The following is a 19,820-nucleotide window of genomic DNA, read 5'->3' on the forward strand; positions in this document are numbered from 1 at the left end:
GGGACTTGGAGACAGTGCCTCCACTGTCGACAGACGTTTTCTCAGGGCGTGCTGGGCGAGGGTGGGAGTGTGTGTGCGCGCGTGCGCACCCTCCGGCACGTCGATTCCAGGGTAGCAAAGAACAGATATGGCAACTTTCCCCCCCAAGTTCTGGCAGTGTTTGCAGTAACCCATCCTGGGTGAGGTTTCCCCCACTGGGAGACTATTTGGCTAGGGAGGGAGATAGTCAGGACGTCCCTTAGCCCACACCCCGTTTAGGTACTAATAGAGGGGAGGTGCAGGAGAGGATGTGAGAAGGGTGGCGCTACACTGAGAAGGAGGGCAACCCCTCAAAGTTTCGAAGGATAGGATGGGGGAGGGGCCGAGCTGGATGGAGGGCAGAGTGAAGAAGGTCTCCTTCCTCTCCCCCTTTTCTAGTCTTCCCTCCCTTCCTCCTTTCTTCCTCCCGCAGGAGCTGGAATCTCCCGTCTTAGTTGGGTCCTGCGGTCAATGACGGGCTCATCCCTTGTTTTTCCCCCCAGCATTCCGCAGAATGGGTAGGGAGTTGGGGAGAGGGGGCTGCAGCGTTGAAAGGGCACCTGAGGCGAATGGGCCATTAGACACCCAATATCGAGAAGATTTCAGGGAGGATGCAGAGGGAGGAGCTTCATCTTTCTAGCTGAGCATTCGGAATTTTGCGTGGGGAGGGGGGTGTTGAGACATGCCCTTTTTTTTTTTCTAGAAATAGGCTGACTGGTGTGGAGTTTGGGTTTAATTTATGTTCATCTTTGTCATTTTTCGTCTGGATCTTCTGGCTTGGGATCCGTTGGGAGAGGTCGCTCTCTTGAACCTCTATTTCCCAATGCATCGCGCCACCCCCTCACCTGGACTGGAATGGGGAGGGGTCCTGAATAGCTTTTTTTTTTTTTTTTTTTTTTGCAACAACAATATTTTAACATGTTCCAGTCTAGGTTTTGTTGAATAATTAGAAATGGAAATATTTTTTTTCTCCCTCCCCCTTCTGAAAAAAAAAAAAGGGGGAAATGTGAGCTCTCTTCTGATTGGTGGGTGACGATTTTAGTCCGCACCAATGAGCTGGCGGCCTCGTCTGTATTTATTTAGTGCTCTGGGGGAGTTTTTCTCTTTACGCAGCGCCTGTAGTCACGGCTGGAACCTTGGCTGGGGGACTAGCAGGGATAAGAGGGGATTCGGGGGGAATCCGAACTATACCTGTTCAGAGATCCTCGACCTTGCAGCCGGGGCTGGTGAAACTCGGTTAGAGGAATAGGGGGATAGGACAGGCAGGCGGGTAGGCTCCGGGTGCCGGGGCGACAGGAGAGGGGTGGAGGCTGGGCTCCGGGATCCCGGGTGCCCCTCCGCGGTCCCCTTCTCGCCGTCCACACTCTTCTCTAGGGGCTGAGTTGGGGGATCGCGGACAGTCTGGAGAAATGGAGACAGGAGTCCAGGGGCGCGGAGGGGCGGGCGGACTGCGCGCGGGGTGGTGAGGCTGAGCTGCGGTGGAGCGCGCTGGGGAGACCCAGCCTGTTCGGCTCCGGGGTTCGGAGACATCCTGGGCTGAAAGCGGCGGCGGCGACGAACCGAAGAAGCCGGCAGATCCTGCCCTTCGTGAATCTTTTTGCGGTCTGGGCTTGCTGTACATAACTCAATAGCCGGAAGCCCTTACCCCAAAAAGCATTCGCGGAGGGCGCACTCGTCGAGAAGACGGCAGCCATCCCCAGCGATCGCCGAAGCCCGCACCTTCCCGAAGCAGCTCCGACCGAACCTTACCCGGCCTTTCCCCCATTTTCCACGGAAGATTCGGCCCTTTCCCCGCTGTCCTTTCCTCGCTCCCTGAGGCTTTGGTCACCTGTCTTATCTCCGAGCGAGTCCCCCGCCCCCAACTTTTTAACAGACTTTGTATCACAGAGGGAACTGGAGCAGGTGGGGTGCGTGTGTTTTCGGAGAAGTGAGAAGAAGCTAAAATGCAATAAAAGTTTACAGAAGTTGTGTCTTCCCCCCAGCCCCCGCCCACACCAAGAATAACCCCATTCACTCACTGAAAAAAAAAAAAAAAAAAAAAGGATCTGATCTTAGGGCCAAGTCAGAACCTGCAATATGAATCAGTTTAGGACATTTTGTGGTCATTTTTGACCCTAATGATCCGATTCTGCAATATGGGGGTGGGGAAGCCCTTGAGGGAGGAGCTGGAGGCCCTTCTGTCCTGGTGCGGGGGACCCGGAGGTGAGGCGAGCCGCGGTGAATTGGGTAGCTCCGAAAAAGAGGGAAAACACCCAGGCACCGCCCGCTCCCCGGAGTCCTTTCCTCCCGCGCCTGCTTCCAACCTAATTTGAGGCGTTTTGCAGCCTCGGGTCTCCCCCATCTCCTCTTTTCCAAAACTAAGTAGCACGGAAGGAGGTAAAACAGGCGAGAACTGGGGAAACCCCCGCAGGGAAGGAGCTTTGGAGAGATGTGGTTGTGCCCGACTCAGACGCTTAGCAGGTGCAGAAGCAGCAGCAGAAGCAGCAGCCCCATCCCGGCCTCTCCAGGCGCCGGTCCTGGGGAGGGGGACAAAGTTGCAGGAGAGGGGAGAGTCTATGGGTCCCTCTCCTCCCCCTCCACTCATTGCAGTCCTGACCACTTCGGTCACAAGTGGCACAAATCAGGCCTTCACCACGTTCTTCTCCCCGCGCCCTTCGCCTGCTAGGAACACTGCTAGACGCCCTTGCCCTTAGGGACTGGGCCAGAAGGACACACAGACACACATGAGTGCCCACAAGGACGGAAATGGGTAGAAGAGGGCTTTAGAGACATCGGAGTTCCAGACTCAAGGGCTGCGAAGCTTCACATTTTCGGGGAGGGCCTGAATTTCCCCCGCATCACAACCACTGTTCTTCCAACAAACTAAACGCCCACAGTCATTCCCCTGTCCGCTGGTTGAACACTCTGACTCTACCCTCTCCACAATTAGGAAAGGGCTGCAGAGTCCGAGAGTGCTGTACAGAGTCAATCTTTCGTAGCTCAGACTGTGAGAAGGCACGGAAGGCGAGCACTCCAAGCTCTAAGGCTAAATCAGAGCTTTCCTCCCCAGATAAAGGGTATTTTCCCTCCCTGAATGCGTTTTCTGAAAGAGTAAAAAGGTTCCTAAGATGTGCAAAGGAGAAGGAGCAAAAAGCAAAAGCTCGGGGATTTTCCTCCCTGCCTCTCACCTGGGGCCGTCTGTGGAGCGATAGCTTTGGGGAGAGAGAGACAGAAGAACCACGTTATATTAAAAAAAGCTTCACCCTGGGTCCCTTCAGCTCCTCTTTTGTCTTTTGCTTCTTACATACCCCTCCTCTTCCCAGCCAGAAAGCCCTCCTCTCTCCCAAAGCCTGAACCTTCACCAGATTTGGGAGAGAGGTGGCCCAAGAGAAGTGAACTTGCACAGAAGAGGTTGAGCCACCGCTGCGCAGGCGGCTCAGGGTTAATGCGACCTTAACCCCCTCACTTCCCCCTCGGAGGCTAAGTGTGGGGCTGGGGCTGCAGAGCCCCAGGAGCCCCGGCCGAAGCCGGCGTCGTGCGGCACCGGAGCGAGTCCTCGCCTCGCCTCGCCTCAGCCAGACAACTGTTGCTGCCTTGGAGAAGCTCCTGCTGCTGCTGCTGCTGCTGCTTGGGGCGGCTGCACGCTGGGGCTGCGACTGCTCACTTTTGATCCGGGCTGGGAGCTTGCAGAAAGGGGTCTCATTCCGGGTGGGATCAAAGGACCCCTTCCCTTCACAATAAGTGAAAATAGGTGGCTTTTTGTGGCTTTTGGTGTCTTTCCTTCCCTCCTTAGGGTGGTTATGTCGGTCTGAGGCCAGTGGAAGCTGATCTCTCCCTGTCTACCCATTTTGCCTTTGCTAAGGAAGGAGCGAAAAGTGGGGGGTTGCCTCTTTGAACCCTCAAACTGCCGATGCACATACGACATGATAAAGCTACCTCGCCTTTCGAGCCAGGGACCTGATGGAAATTTCCAGGCACTTGCATCTGATGCCAACCTCTGGAGGCCGTATAGGGGAGGGAGCAGCACATCGGGACCCCTCGTCACCCCAGGCTACTTCTCAGGGTGTGTGTGAGGAGTGTTCTGGAGGCAGCTGGGGAAATTTTGTCCCCTGGGCCAGGCCAACCAGCTTAACCTTTGCCTATGTTAAAAATCAAGACAAGGGGTTATTTCTGGAGCTAGGGAAGGGTTGCAGGGGCCACGGAGTCCCCTCAAGTTCACCTGCCCCCAGTGGGGAGAGGCAGGTGGCTGGACCAGGCAGTCTTTCTCAGGCCCACTCTGACCACAGCCCAGATGATCTGCTCTGCTTCTGCCCCTTCCCCGTCTCCTGAAGTCTGGAGCCAGATTTCCTCCCTTTGTCGGCCCTCCTGTCTCTTCTATCCTCTTTCCCCGACCTGTGGTTGCTTTCGGTCCCTCTGCCTTGCCTGTCTCAGGTTGGAGGCAAAGGCATGGATTGATTCAGATGTGCTGGGCAGGCTTGCTATGACCTGAGACCGGGGCCATCTTCTCTGTTCCGGGGATTTCTCAAACTGGAAGGCTTTGTGGGTGTCTCTGAAAAGCTCTGCTCTTGCATCAACATCCATGCCTTGGTAGCTCTTAGCACAGATGTGTCCCCCGACCCTTTTCCTGTCCTTCCTCCTTCCCACTCCTTGATTTCCTGTGAAATGACCCAGCCACCAATCATTCCCATTCTCCTTCTGAGCCAGCGAAGTAACCCTGCCCATCTTTTGGCCTTTTCAGGTGATCAAACCTGTCCTGACACCTGGAGGTCTGCATGAGGGGTGGTCACTGAAGGAGGAGTTCTCAAAGGCCACAGGTGATGAAGAGCTTGGATGAACGAGCTTAGAAGTCCCAGGTGAGTAGCAAGATATGTCAGCCCATGGTTTCTTCGCCTGAGCAGGCCCAGGGGACCTCCACATATACTTTCCACTTGATGATGAGGCATAGGAAAGCCACAGATCCAGTGCTTGGGGACTTTCTTTAAAGGTTTAGTCCTTGGCAAAGAAAGGCACCCATCACAGAGGTTACAAGGAAGGGCACAGTACCTACCGAATGAGTCCTACGAAGTATAGGACTTCGTAGGACTGCATGGGGCTCCCTGTCCTATCCCCAAAGCAGGACTTGGGCCTGCATGTTCAAGGGCTTCCAAACCCCCAGTACTGAGGGGTGCAGGCCCTATTCAATAGGGCCCACTGTTCCTTTTCCACCCCCACTTTCTGGACCATCTCAGGCCTCTCAGGGGCCCAAGGAAAGTGCAGAGTTGAAGGGTCATTTGCCATGCCAAGTTGCTCTGAGGATACCAAACGTTGTTGTGTCTCCTTAACTGGAGTTCAGCCTAGGATGCACGGGAAAAGTTTTAGGCTCTGGATTTTTTTTTTTTTTTTTGAGGGGTAAGGCATTAAACTCTAAATACATTTACTTCCCCTATTAACCAGCAAAATCTCTTGCTATAGAGCTTTTGTTTAGCTGCCTTTCTGAGCTTCAAAATCATACTGTGATTCTTATTGGGGATTTCAGTTCAGAGCTTGGCAGAGAATTTTGAAACCCCAGGGCTGTTAGATTTGTGAGGAAAGGAGAAAGCAAGTTACCTGCCTAATCCTTGGATGTCATGTGAGCCAAATGGAAGAATCTGCCAGAAATATTTAGAGGGAAACTAGAGACTTATAGCACAATAGAAGCACATTACATAGAAGATCTTCAGATCATTATACAACAGGTCTATTTGCTATATTAACTAAATGACTGCTATATGGATTTTTGGAAATTTTTACATTTTAAGAGAAGAACTTCAATAATGAATAAATTGACTGGAATCATCTATGATTCCTGCCATGTAAAGTATGGATGAAGCCATCAAATTATTAAATGAGCCTAACTTCTTTTAAGTTCCCCTTTTGAATATAAGAACTTGAAGTTTGCAGCATCTATCTTTGGTCAATAGGGTTGCGTTAATTCCAAGAGGAATTAACAAACTTCCTTCTCCCTCCTTAACCAATAGTTCAATTGCACTGTGAGGAAATCTAAGAAAATAATATTGTGATGGTGGTGGAGGGTGATTTTCTTACCTGAAGAGTAATCTCTTCTAGTTGTGTTTTAAAAAAAACCCATGGATGGATTAAACCTCAAATTTAGATATAATATGTAGCATGCCAAAGCTGGAAAGAACTATAGAGTATATTCAGAGAGAGACTAATCACTTCATTTTATAAATCAAACAGGTTCAGAAAGGTGAAGTGATTTTACCAAGGTCACACAGCTCGGGCTCGAACCCAGGTTGTTTATTGTGTTCTCTGGGTATTTTTTTTTCCACTAAGCATTTCCTATCACTATGAAATAATACAGATAGTCCATAAACATGATCCAGGACAATAGAACAGATTCCCTTTGAAAATGACTGGTATTTGGAATACAAGAGTTCAAAGAAGAGTTTACAGAAAGTTTCTTCTGCTTGCAATTAGCATTCTGGGGGCCTGACTAGAAGGTTAGATATGGCTCTCATCTCTTGTCTCTGACATGGCCTAGACCTCAGAGCCTCCATGTTGCCTTGGTCTGCTGAGGAAGTCATCAGCACAAGAAAGTTGCTTTGTCATAGAATCCCAGTATCTTTCAAAACATCTGCTAGCATGAAGCCACTCCGTAAGACATGGATCCCTGTCTCTAATTTCTCTCTTCTGGATGGCAGTTAATTCTCATCCTTCTTGCCCTGTGGGGCTTGACTGAAAGCTGTTAGGAGGGTAGTTGGAACCAGGATCTCTTTTATAAGCAAGAAGGCCCTTATAAGGAGGTTTCGAATGAAGTGAAGATCTGTCTGATCCTTGTCCCCAAGAGATTTTTTTAGAATGCTGCAGATTACCTGCTTGTAGGACAGTTGCTTGACCTGGTTAGTTCTAAGCTCATGATTTACTGCCAAACGCTGGATTGAACTTCACTATTTCAGCTTTACATATTTCTACCAATATCAGCCACTTCGAGGACATATTAATCATGTCTTCAGAACATGGAAATAGTAGTCACGCTGTGTGTGCTATTACAAATAAATCATTCTAGTGGCCTCTCCCTGCTGTTTGCTCCCCCACATCCCCTTTGGGAGGTGCACTTTCTGACAACTTCTAACTAAAATATAAGATTCATTTCTCTGCTTAAAAAGCAACAGATTGGCAGGAAGAAAAATGAGATGGGGTGAAAGATGCAAATAGGTTAAAAAGCAAAACAAGGCTGACAAGCAGTGAAAGAATTAAAAGAGCGAATTCTATCTAGCCCTAACTACTTAGGTTTACGGACTTAAAGAAGCAATTGTATCCTCCCTAGGCCTTGATTTCTCCATCTATAAAATTAGGTGCTATGGAGTTCAGACTCCATCCATTCATGCATTCATTCAACAGATGTTGGATGTTTATTCAATAAATGTTTGTTGAGTTCCTGTACTATGTAGCAGGACTTATTCTAGACATTGGAGATATAAATAAATTATTCTTCCTTTGATAATCTGTTGAAAGCTATGGACCTTGTCCCGGGGGAGGGGGGGAAACCAGGCATTTTACACACAATTTCAGGGAGCTCAGGACATCCCTAGGTTCCATGGACCCCAAGTTAAAAATTTTTTCATCAACTCTCTAAGGCCTACATTTTTACAGTATGAAGGTTTGAGCGTAGGTTGCATGGTCAAATCCTGGTTTTTAGTTGTTCCTTTTTTCCCCCAGCAGCACTGTGTTGTATTTTTATTGTGATTTTGGTCCTCCTTTTTTTTGGAGAATAACTATTTGAAACTGAGTTAATACTGCAAGTGGCTAAAATAAATGCTGAATAGCAGCTCAGTAACCGAGAGGCAAGGCAGAGGTGGAACTGAGGACAGAAACGAATGAGAAGTTCTGATGACTAAACTCAGCCTGGTCCTGCAGAATTTCAAAGAGGCAATCCATCCTTCAGGCTAAGTATTGTTGGTAAATGGGTGGTTCCATGGAGGGAAGGAAGGTTTGTGTTGGAGCCGGACAGTATGAGATCACAATGCCAGGGCCCATAACAAAGATGGATTTCCTCTGGTGCTTTTGACCACCAGGCACAATCCTAGTTGGACAGGCCAGGGATTCATTGAGGAGGAAAGACCAGTCCACTTCTGGCCCTGCTGGGTTGGTAGACTGGCTGCTTCCATGTAGCACAGCAAGGGGCTTTATAGCAGGCAGTTCTGTTGAGATCTTTAGTGAAGGAGAAATGGGCAGGCTGAAAGTCCTTGAAACACACATGGATAGGTCTATGTGCAAAGGTTTCATCCTAGTTCTGAGTCTTTCTGAGTGTTTTTCTTCCCTGTCCTCAGTATCCCCAGAATTCTTCCTTGCAATGAGGAAGGCCAGAACTTCTTCATTTAGGGCAAAAGGGCATTTACTGACTTTAGGATTGATCAGCTACTGACACTGACTTTAGGACTGATCAGTACTAACTTTAGGTGGGCAGTTGGTGCTCTTATTTAGCATTCCCAAGTGAACAGCCAGTGGAAGCCACTGCTAGGAGATGACCCTGGAAGTGAAGTGATCCATCTTTGAAAGAGCCAGTTAGGAATCTGAACTTGTAAAACCTTTATGTTAGATTGTGGAAGGACAGGATGAAGTGTATGAATTTCTGCTTAAGCAAGAAAGCAGCAAGTTGCTGCTGCTGAGGCTAAATATAGGAAAATCCATCTAAATATCAACTTTATATCTTCTCAATTTCCTCATCTGTAAAATGGGGATAATAATAACACCCTTCACCATAAGGCTTTGGTGAGGATTAAATGAGATTTTGCATGTGTAAAGAGCCTAGTCAGTGCTCAACAAATGTTAGTTATTATTATTATTATGGTTGCTTTCTTTCCTGCCTGACACACATAGCAATGTCATACAAGGCTTTGATCATAGCATCAGCAGCTATAGGACCAGAGCTACTCCCAGAGTGACAGATAAAAGATAATCTTTTCTGGAAGCATCTGTCCATTTGTTCCATAGCCTGCCAGTGCCCAGGATTACCCGCTGGGAGCAAATCAGAAGGGTTGATAGAAAAATCTTTTTCTCTACTTTATGTGTCCCTACATGAAGATGATCTCTTTCTGGTTTCATTCTCTTTTTAATTCCTTTCTTTCATATTCCTTTTAAAATCTATTGAATTTAATTACAAGTGTTTTTGAAATTACTCTTTTTGCCTGTATTATTATTATTATTATTATTATTATTATTATTTTAATTGGAGAGAAAAAGCAGTTCATCTAGGATGCTTTTATTTTCAGCATACATCCAGTCCTAAATTTTCAAAGTTTAGGCAATTTCCACCGAGGAAAGAAACAAGGAAAAGTAGAAAGACTATGTAACACCATTTGCTGTCACACATGATGTTTTCTCTTTCCTTTTCCTGCATATTTGGTCTTCATTTGTTTCTTCTTCTGACTTTACTTTCCAACATCTTATCAATCTTTTTGTCTCCTCTTACAACACCCCCTGCCTGAAAATCTTTATTCTCCTTTTAATCCACTGAACTTGTGCTATCAGGCATTTCTTTGTAAGTCTTGGCTGCAAACTGCAGGGCTGCTTATAGGAAGAATGTGATGTGGTTCCTACATTTTCTGGGTAATGCTAGGAGAAAATTCCAGGGCCACTATTTGTCCCCTGAACCCGTTGAGCACATCCGGGGCCATTCCAAAGAGAAGGTAAATATATATATATATATATATATATATATATATATATATATATATATATATATATATATTTGTTTATTATTTATTTATTTTATTTAGTTTTCATAGAAATTGGAGCCTTCCCCATGGACCTTCCTACATTTCCACTTTCCCACATGTAAACCCACAGCCTATAATTGCTTCCACTTGGTCACTTTTCCTTATTTCTGTCTTAAAAAAAATTATTATACTAAAAGGTTCAGGGATACGTCAAATGCAGCCTAGAGAGTGGTCTTGCCATCTCTCCTTTTAGCTGTTTAAGGGGAGGCTGATGAAGGCAGCGTTGGAAGGAAGCAGTGAAACCTGTTGGTCAAGAGCAATGGGTTTTGAAGACCAGTGAGAGTTAGGGTTGGTTTGTTTGTTTGCCTAGTTCTGCCCTTATCAGCTGCATGCCCTTGAGCAAGTTATATCTCTGAGCCAGTTTCCTCATCTGTAAAATGGGGATATTAAAAATATCTGTTTCATAAGATCATTGGGAAGATGAGCTGTCAGTAAATACACGTTCTGGTGCATCAGACATGCATGTACTCAAGTGAGATGAAGTGTCATTATTGTTGAGACAAGCTCCTGCAGATCCAGGTCTAAATATAGTCCAGGAGTTGCTGGAGCAGTTGAACCTTGAATAAGGAGCAGAGAAGTGAACGTAAAGTGACGAGGAGTCATGAGATAGAAGAGTCTGAACAAAGTCAGAGTTTCCACAAGTGTCCCAATCTTACCAAGATTTTCCAGATGTTGTGAATTGAGCTGGGACTGAGTCTGGAACTGAACGAATAATGATAGCATAAGGGGAGCTCACTCAGGGCTTCCTGGCTTCTAAGTGGTAGACTCTGGTCAGTTAAATTGCAATGACACTACACCTTGGGATTTTAATATCTCAACTGGCAAATCATAAACGTTAACCCAGTAGGGGAGCTAGGATCCGCAGGGTCAACTCATCTTTAAGGCCCATATTTTAAGTTTAGTTAAAAAAAAAAAAAAAATCCAGACAAGAAATAATTTTACCATTTATTTTGTGGTGGAGTGAGTGATTTTTTTTTTTAAATTTGAATTTATGGCCAAGAGCACTGGGCAAAGCGTGAGAAACAAGAGGATAGAAAACCTGCTTGCTACGGGTGGGAGTTCTATGAACCTAAATGAAATTATCTGGAAAATTCTGTACTTCTCAGCTGATGAAGGATCAGTAAGTAAACTGACAGCTTATCAATTAATTTAAAAGCAAGAGTGAATTAGATATAGCCCTCCAAACTTCATCCTTCAAATTTCTACCAGCTCTGAACCTCAGCACCACATTTAAATGAAATAATACGTAAATAAAAGAGAAAAACAATTTCCCCTTAGTCAATTTTCTTACGCCTAATTTAAACAAAAAATTTTAATATATAGGTAACGAAGCACAGAAACTGTCATTTATAATACAAATTATAAACTAAATACATTTTTATTGATAGTATACTGAATTAAAATTTACTCAGTGTTGTTTATAAAATAAACATTTAAGCAAATATTTTAGGCAATATATAAACAGATGTTTAATCTAGTGTTTTCATGTATTTGCAGGCTTGTAAAACTCTCTGAATCATAGATATTTTCCTCTCAAAGTTATCCTTTCGGAAGTTAGTCCTAAAAAACCTGTCTCACATAGTTTTACACAAGAAATCTCTGCATTTAAATAAGAAGCAATCATGAAAACGTGGCTATCACTTTAAATAACAAACAAATGAGATTTTAAAAATACAAATGCAAGCTTATTGCTTTTTTGAGGACTAGCTATTAGCTTTTGAATTTATTTTTTAGTAATACTTTAGAATTATGAAAGGAAAATCTTTCTAAAAGAAGGAAAACCTGTTAAAATAAACGATATAATTTTATTTTCATTTTATAATTTAAAATCTTGTTTCTTTGTGAGCTACCTCTCAGCTAATCCAAGATTTAAAATGAAATTTTGTGTTTCATTTTCTTGTATTTATTTTCTATGTGGTTAACTTGTAAACAGTAAAGATAATTTATCCCAGTAAAGATCATCATCTAACTAAAGCTCAAATACCTAAGAAGGTATTTTATTTATGCCTATAAAACATTAACTTTTCATATAACACAAAGTAAATATAACTTTCATTTCTTAATTTGAAAATAAGCCTTTTTTGATTTAATATTTTTTTGTTAGAAATATAATTTTCAGTTAAAACGTTTTTCCATATGCAATTTTAAAACTGAGGGCATTTTTTAAACTAATTTTATTTTTAAGAGTTTATGTTTTAGTACTAGGTTGAATTTATCTCAGTTTTTTCTTTCTGCATATGCTCATAGGTCATAAAATTTGTAGATCTCAATATAACACATCAAAACAGGTTGTTTCATTTATAATATTTATACTTATGAAGGGATTATACATGACATTAAATAGTGACTGTTATTTATTTACTGCTTTGCTTTTTGGCAAAATTTTTTTTGTGTGTTTTTTTAATGCAGGAGGGCCTATAATAAATTAAAGTAGTAGATTCTGACATTTACTTGAGAATTAATAAAGTTTATGGCACTTTTCAGAAGTATTTCAAATTCAAACCATCATCAAATATTTTTTTAAAAAGTATAAAAACCTGAGTCCCAGAATTGCTTCAAAATTAATTTTTTCCAAAAATTTCACTGAATAGTTTTTCAAATACTTCTTTGTTTCTCGTACCTTGCATTGTGACCACCCACCTGTTGCATTTAAATATATTATGTAAGCATGGAAAAGAAGCTGAGACATGAACTGATTACAAGGATGAAATTCATTGTACTATTGCATGCTTCCTTTTCCCTGCCATTTTTCTGAGCAGAGGCACAACCCGGGGTATAATCTTTTCAAATACACGGGTCTTTTTCCATCCTTCTTGTTGACTGTAAATACGTAAACTTTTTGGTAAAATATGGCTTATAGAGCCTTTTTTTTTTTTTAATGGAGATTTTATAATAGTCTGGAAGGGAAGTTGATGCCTGCTAATTTTTCTTTTTCTTAAAGGGGGTCAGGATCCTTTTTTTTTTTTGATGTCACACACTCTTAGATGCTAAGATACATTTACTGAGAGGAGAAGAGGTAGGCTGTGTTCTCAAAAAATCCTTACTGGTGGAGGGAGAAGTATGTTACCAGCTAGGAAGCAGCTTGGAGAGGACAGGGTACAGAGAGACATAGGGAGCTTATTCAAACGTCTTAGCTTAGTGATGTCATGAAAACACCGAAATTGTATGTGCAACGTTCTTCTACATGTTGTTAATTTCAGAGGTTTCTTTTGTTTGCATATTTGCACACACATGTGCACATGCCCACACATGCACATATACTCACAAGCAGAGACCCTAGGCCATCTTTCTCACCTGGAAGGTAAAATTTAGCCTTGTGTATGTGAAGATACCCTAATGGTAGAACATGCTCATGTGGCTCAGGCTGACCAGAGTACTAGAAGATATGATTTCCTCTAAGTTTCATTTCAAATCCAAGTGGAGTCTCACTGCCACATACATAAACTAAATATTGACAATATTTTTTGACACGGGGTAGTCTTTTAATCAAAAATAAGTTACCATTAAATCCGAACTAAATCTCAGAACATTTTCCCTTCCTTAAAAAGATTAGTTATGGAACTGTGCAGTTATATGTGTCTGACAATGCTAAATCAAAATATCTTTAAATAAAATTTTTATCTCCAGCCTTAAGTATAGGGAAATCCCAACTAGAATGATTTAGCATCAGTATCACGTCAAAAAAAAAAAAATGCAATTCTCAAGCTTCTAAATCCTGTGAAAAGAGGAAGAACTGATTTTATCTTTATAAACTACCTCTTGAGAGCTTTAGAAGGAAAGCAGTAAGCAATGTAATCATAACCTTTAATGTTTTGTAACCATCATTATTTAACTGATGATTTTGTGATTAAAAGGTATTGCTAGTGAGCAAAAAAAGAAAAAAAAATCCAGGACAATCAAAGGAAAAATAATTAAAATGTAAAAAGAAAAAGGAAAGAAAAAAATCTGACCATGGGAAATTAAATTTAGAGGACTATTTGAGATAGGTTTAAACATATAGTATAAATATCACATGAAATTCTGTGCCATTCTCTTAATGCAGAAATGCACATGCATAAACCCAAAATTGATAAATAGGAAATATTTCTAATTGTATCAAGCTTTTTAAAAATTTCTGCTGTTAAATTAACTGCTGTTAAATTTGCCACCATATATGGATAAATATACAAATTAGTATTCTCTGAAAAATATTTATTTTTTCCCCAACTAGAAACAAGATTGAAAAGGGAAAAGGTCAATGCATCCTTCACCCTGATAATTGGATTAAAGGCTGTCTGAGTCATAACGGTGGTTAACTTTTTAAAATCTTAATTACTCCATAATTACAAAATCCTTGAAAAAGTAGTAATCATTTAAAAATTTCCTGAATAAAAACATACAACTTTGGGGAAGGATCTTTTTTCAGAAAAAAAAAAAAAAAAATTAAAGCAATTTCTGTGAAAACAAGAAGGTTGAATCTATTTGAAAATATATAGATTTGGAGGGAAAGATTCTTTTGGGGAAAATTCTCAGCAAATATACATATTTGATTTTAGGAAAAGCATTCAATATAGTAAAATAAAATTCCTAAAAGAATATTATATATTTTATGAGGAAATTAAAATTTCAAAATATTCTATTAAATTTTTTGCTCAAAATTTTATGAACTGATTTGGTTGATTTGGTTTTCTTTTGTTGTTTTTGTTTTTCTTTCCTTTTAAAAATTGTATTGCTGTGACGACATAGATCTCAGAGCTGTTCTGCTTGGTGTAGACTGGCTGCTAAGTTTGGCCTTCTAAGAGCTAATGAACTGACTAGCTGGTTGGTCTCTTATTTCAGAAGAGCTCTCGTGCTCCTCCTAGGTTTGGATTCAAAATGCATTTTACCCTGTGGAGTGCATGGGTCACTGGTTTTTCATTTTCTTTTTCTTTCTGGATGTTTTCTTTCTCTTCAGAATTTCACATCCCCTCACACCCATCCTGCCAAAAAGTACCAACCCCCCCCAAAAATTTCTTTTGTCTTCTTTCCTTTTCCTTTTTTTTTAAATTGAAACACTTCTTTTTTCCCACTGAGCAAACACATTTTACTTGTAGCAAACTTATAATCCTTATGTAGTCAGAGCATTTTTATTGGGACCACTGTGGTATTTCTACATTTCAGGCCCATTATTATGTAGCCTTGGGTAAAACAGTCTTGGTGAAATACTAGAACTGCACAAATTTTCAAATATCTGAACCACACAAATATTACATATAAGTGAAGGCGTGAGATTGGCCTTGACCCTAGCAGCACCGAAGCCCCTGTTTATTCTTGGTTTTCTGTAACAGCAGAAGAGTCAAAGGGCTCCATGTATCCTTCAGATCTGAGGTGGCCTCCACTGACCTCAAGCTGAAGGTTCTTGGGTTTAATGGAGCTATCTAAAGTAAAGTTTATGTTGCAGTGTGTATGTGCATATGTCTTGTATATATACTGCATCTTTTCACCCAAATCTGTCTGGGGAAGAATTTAGTCCAGTCTAATTGATAGTTCAACTATTGATATTCAAACAATAGTTGAATTAAGATCAGCTGGTAAGTGATATGCTTTCCTTGATTATCTGACTAAAATCAACTGTTACCTGCATACCATCTCCCCAGGAGAAGTTGATGCAACACTGTTGATTTATTCATTTATTTATCCAACAGAATATCCTCAGGATGATTAGTCAGTGTTAGATGGAAATGAAAAGAGTGTACTTGTTAATGCTACTCATTGGATTCTATAGGTCTGTGGATTTTTCAAATGATCTTCAACTGTAAGGTTAATGTATTTAAAATTAACCTTTATTAATTTCTTATTAACACCAACAAAAAATAAATGGTAATTCAGTGGGAAGTAACCAAGCAATGGTTTTACTATTTACGTATTGATCTGAATAAATGAAAAATAATTCTTGAACATATACTCTCATGGATTGACAGCTTTCCTCCTCTCTTCCCATTGTACATGAAGAGAAGACATTCACAGAAAACATACATATACACACAGACACACAGACACACACACACACACACACACACACACACAGAGAGAGAGAGAGAGAGAGAGAGAGATCTATTGTCCGATTGCCGTGTTTACATTATCTTCCATGTTTTGGGGTTTCCAAGTTGGCCTGAAGAATGAGTTAATTCTCAAGTCATTTTGATTACACTCATTCAATATACAATCTCAGGATTTTGGTGGCACTGACAGGAACCCTCAAGACCAACCAGCCCAAACTCTCCATTCTTTGTTTTGTATTGCTTCTTTTGTGTTTTATAGGGACAAGGTCTCACTATGTTGGCCAAGCTGGTCTCAAACTCCTGGCCTCAAGCAATCCTCTCACCTTAGCTTCCCAAAGTCCCAGAATTACAGGAGTGAGTCACCACAACCAGCCTCAAACACCCCATTTTACATAAGGAAAACGGAGGCAGCATGAGAGGTACCATCTTGCCTCAAATTCAGAGAGAATTCGTGAATTACTGGCTGGTCTGGAGTTAGAACTGTTACGCCTCCTTGAGACCTCACTCTGGGCAGAGTTGAAAAGGGTATTGAGTTCCCGGATAGGGTAAAGAAAAACAAACAGAACAAAATATGGTGTGGTTTTCTGGCTAGGGCATTTTAATTTTTTCTTCTCTTTCTTTTTCTTTCTTTCTTTTCTTTTCTTTTCTTTTTTTTTTTTTTTGTTTTGTTTTGTTTTGTTTTGTTTTGTTTTGTTGTTGTTGAGACAGAGTCTTGCTCTGTTGCCCAGGCTGGAGTGCAGCTTACTGCAGCCTCTATATCCTGAGCTCAATCGATCCTCCCACCTCAGCCTCCAGAGTGCCTGGGACTATGGCCATACCCCACGACACCTGGCTAATTTTTGTTGTTGTTGTTGTTTTTAGTTATTTGTAGAGACAAGGTATCGCTGTTGCCCAGGCTGGTCTTGAACTCCTGAGCTCAAGCAGTCCTTCTGCCTCGGCTTCTCAAAGTGCTGGGGTTACAGGCATGAACCACCGTGCCCCACTTAGGGCGTTTTTCTGAGACAGACTTATGAAAGACAAAATATCTGTCATCCTTTTTTCATGCCGTCCAACTACGTTGATTAGTCTAACTCATTTTCTCATTTCTTTCATCATGTCCCCCAAAGGAGACGTAGTTTAGTGACTGCTCGTCTGAAGAAGTTCAGAAATCAGCCTCCTACAACAAACACTTATGAACATCTGAAATGTGTGAACACTTTGCCACGTATTAGCAATACAGGATAAAATAGATGATAGCTGTGGAAGTGCCTGGCACCTACAGTAGATGTTCAGTAAACATTCGTTCCCTTACTACCTGTAAGGACAGATTTAAATCAAGACAGATTTAAACAGCTGTGAATTCCAGGCAAAATGAATTAAGTACTAACTAGAGGTCAAAACAGACTGCTGTGGCACTGAGAGGAAGGAACGCTTCATTCCTATGGGAAGTTGGGGGTCAGGAGCATGTGAATCGTGCCTTGTGAGATGAGTAGGATATTATTAGAAAGATTATGAATGAAGGGTATGTCTGCCTGTAAGAACTCCACAGTAAAGGTCCGGAGTGGTGGGTGCATGGTATATTCTGGAAATGCTGGGGAGCATATTGTGATTAGAACACTGGGTAATGGGAACGATAAGGAGGAAAAGGAAGCCACAAAGATACTTAGGTGCCAGATTGCAGAGGAAGTTGAATGCTGAACGAAGGACTTTGTGCTAATCTTTGAAGGCATAGGAGAGCCAGTGAAGGTTTTAGACTGGGGGAGTCGCTCTCTGGTGATAATATTAGAGTGGTTTTGAAGAACAGGAAAAATGGAAAAGGGGCTGGCAGGTAGCTCTGACGAGTCAGGGTCATTAAGAAACACCTGCTTTTTGTTGTTGTTGTTGTTTGTCTGTTTGTTTGGTTTTTGAGACAGAGTCTTGCTCTATCGCCCAGGCTGAAGTGCAGTGGTGTGATCTTGGCTCACTGCAACCTCTGCCTCCTAGGTTCAAGCGATTCTCCTGCCTCAGCCTCCTGAGTAGCTAGAACTATAAGCATGTGTCTTCACAATCTGCTAATTTTTGTATTTTTAGTAGAGACGGGGTTCCACTATGTTGGCCAGGCTGGTTTTGAACTCCTGACTTCAGGTGATTTGCCCACCTCGGCCGCCCAAACTGCTGGGATTAAAGGCATGAACCCCTGGCCCCCTCCTGCTTTGTTTGTATCACTTCAAGGAGAGTCAAGAGAGTTGTGACACTGCTTGATAGAAATTCAAATAAGATGACACCATTTATGTGACCAGGAGTGATCTACTCAGTTCCCTGTAGACCTCTGAGTACCGAGTACTGGTGTGTGCCCTCCAAAATTTAGCCAAGATATTGCACATCCTGGGGTGGAAAAAGGCTTGTGGCTTGGGTGAAAGAATGGCCTCCAGATACGCAAGGGCTTCACCCTGAGCTATGTGTTTTATGTGTCGGGTTTACTGGGTCACTTGTGATTCTTTGCAACTGCTTCCCCAGATAAGATACTACCCCCATTTTCCCAAGTGAATCCTGAACTTGGTAAATGTCTGTTTATGTATCATCTTGCCCTAGGTGTGTTAGATGTGGGCCTCTCTGAAAAGGAGCTGATTTTTTTATCTTGTTTTTGCCCCAGTGTTACTAGTGAATCTGTTTCTTGAGCTGGGGTATTTTTTTCCTGCCAAACTGGATTTCGGTGAAGCTGATTCGCTCTTCTCGCATCCCTATTTCTGTCCCTGCCAGTATATGCCACTAGGAAAGTATCTTTTTGTGGGCCTCAGAGTAGGAACCAGACCCTTCTTTTACTCTGTACCTCCTGCAGCTCTCTTGTCTTTCTGCTTTCTTTTCTTGTGCTCTGTGCCTGCCACTTTTCTCCTTCTGCCCTCTAGGATTCCCATCATTGTCCCTAAGCCCTCTTCCTCTCTTAATCCTCTTGGTGTCAGCTGCCCTGCCTTCTGAAACTTTTCTCACTCATGTATCTCAGGTCTCTGCGCTGACGGGGCTGTGCAGTGCCTTCCATGTCAGAGTGGGATATGTGGGTGCAGGCAAGGCTCAGTCAGACCTCAGGATGAGATAGGATCACCAGGCAAACCAGCTGTATATGTGCCTGTGTATATGTGCCTGTGTATATGTACCTGTGTATATGTGCCTGTGTATATGTGCCTGTGTATATGTCCCCATGTATATGTGCCTGTGTATGTGTACCTGTGTATATGTACCTGTGTGGTATGTACTGTCATATCACATCTGCACATCACATCTGCCCAGTGGTGTGTGTATGTCAGAGAAGCAAGTATCCTTCAGGATATGGACCCTAAACCAGATGTTTAAGCAATCTGGGTTTTGTTGCCAACTCTGCCACCTATTTCTTACATCACTTTGGACAATATCATAGTCGATGAATTAAATAGAATTTGTTAGTAAATAACACATATACTCATTCTCCTTCCATTTTATAATATTGTTGCTATCTGCTCAACTATCTGTCCATCTACCCACTAATTCTTATACCTAGATAAAACGTTTCTGGCATGATGTTCACCTAATGGTAATGATGGTTATTTCTAGGTGGCAGGATTTGGTGTGATTTTTTTCTAACTTTCTTTTATGCTCTTCTGCACTGCTTGAATTCCTAATAGGAAATCAGAATGCCTAGAGTGAACATTAGCTCAGATCACAACAGCCTATGTGACCCTTAGGATTTACTCTCTTTCTCTCTCATTACCATATGTAAGGAGATTTGGAATGTCACATCCGTCTCCCCAAATCCATGATGCTTTTTAGCTTTTATTTTAAATTCAGGGGTACATGTGCAGGTTTGTTATATAGGTAAACTTATGTCATGGGGGTTTGTTGTACAGATTATTTCGTCACACAGGAAAGAAGCCTAGTACCCAATAGTTATTTTCTGATCCTCTCCCTCCTCCCATCCTCCTCCCTCTGGCAGTCGCCAGTGTCTTCTTTTCCCCTCTGTGTGTCAAAAGGTTATTTCTTTATTTATTAAAAATCACTTCCTTATTTTTACTTTTAAAGATAGTTTATGCTTTTAAAAATAGTTTAGGATTTTAAT

At 42.2% G+C, this 19,820-nt stretch overlaps 1 long non-coding RNA gene across 3 annotated transcripts in view; it reads left to right on the plus strand.

Moving 5' to 3' along the window:
• Positions 1-19,820, plus strand: part of LOC141584884 (uncharacterized) — an 84,860-nt gene that overhangs the window by 651 nt on the left and 64,389 nt on the right. For all 3 annotated transcript variants that reach the window (XR_012518156.1, XR_012518157.1, XR_012518158.1), the window contains exon 2: positions 4,736-4,850. This is a non-coding gene — a long non-coding RNA (uncharacterized LOC141584884). The remainder of the gene's footprint in view (positions 1-4,735; positions 4,851-19,820) is intronic.

Source organism: Saimiri boliviensis, chromosome 6 (assembly GCF_048565385.1).
Source record: "Saimiri boliviensis isolate mSaiBol1 chromosome 6, mSaiBol1.pri, whole genome shotgun sequence".
Taxonomy (NCBI): Eukaryota; Metazoa; Chordata; class Mammalia; order Primates; family Cebidae; genus Saimiri; species Saimiri boliviensis.